The sequence below is a fragment of the Etheostoma spectabile genome, chromosome 9 (genome assembly GCF_008692095.1).
Source record: "Etheostoma spectabile isolate EspeVRDwgs_2016 chromosome 9, UIUC_Espe_1.0, whole genome shotgun sequence".
In the NCBI taxonomy this organism is placed as follows: Eukaryota; Metazoa; Chordata; class Actinopteri; order Perciformes; family Percidae; genus Etheostoma; species Etheostoma spectabile.
In genome coordinates this window covers 18,262,060-18,262,362 of record NC_045741.1, presented here as the reverse complement: position 1 = coordinate 18,262,362, position 303 = coordinate 18,262,060, and the positions used below count along the sequence as shown (strand labels likewise).

The 303-nt window shown below is 33.7% G+C and overlaps 1 long non-coding RNA gene and 1 pseudogene across 1 annotated transcript in view; one reads left to right on the top strand and one right to left on the bottom strand.

Moving 5' to 3' along the window:
• LOC116695334 (uncharacterized) overlaps positions 1-303 on the top strand; it is a 20,760-nt gene that overhangs the window by 13,448 nt on the left and 7,009 nt on the right. The gene's annotated exons all lie outside the window — the stretch shown is intronic.
• The window catches only part of LOC116695329 (5-hydroxytryptamine receptor 3A-like), a 176,825-nt pseudogene continuing 176,528 nt past the window's right edge, over positions 7-303 (bottom strand).

Here is a 303-nt window from a genome sequence, read left to right as displayed (position 1 = left end):
ATGGTCATATTATCAGACTTTAAAACAACAACTTCTACCAAATGACAAACAATCTTCTGCTTTACCAGCAGATCAACGACTTTTTTTACTAGCCATGCTGTCATGTGGTTTTGAATTAAACTCAAACATCTCTCAATAAAATAGTAGGATAGTGATACGACAGATGGATACCCCATCTGTATATATGAAAATTCATGTTTTTTAAATCTCTGACGAATACAACTCTCAAGATCCAGAAGCTTACATTGTATTCCTTGACAGAGTTATCAATGTGCCACATATCAGAATACAGCATATGTCAAT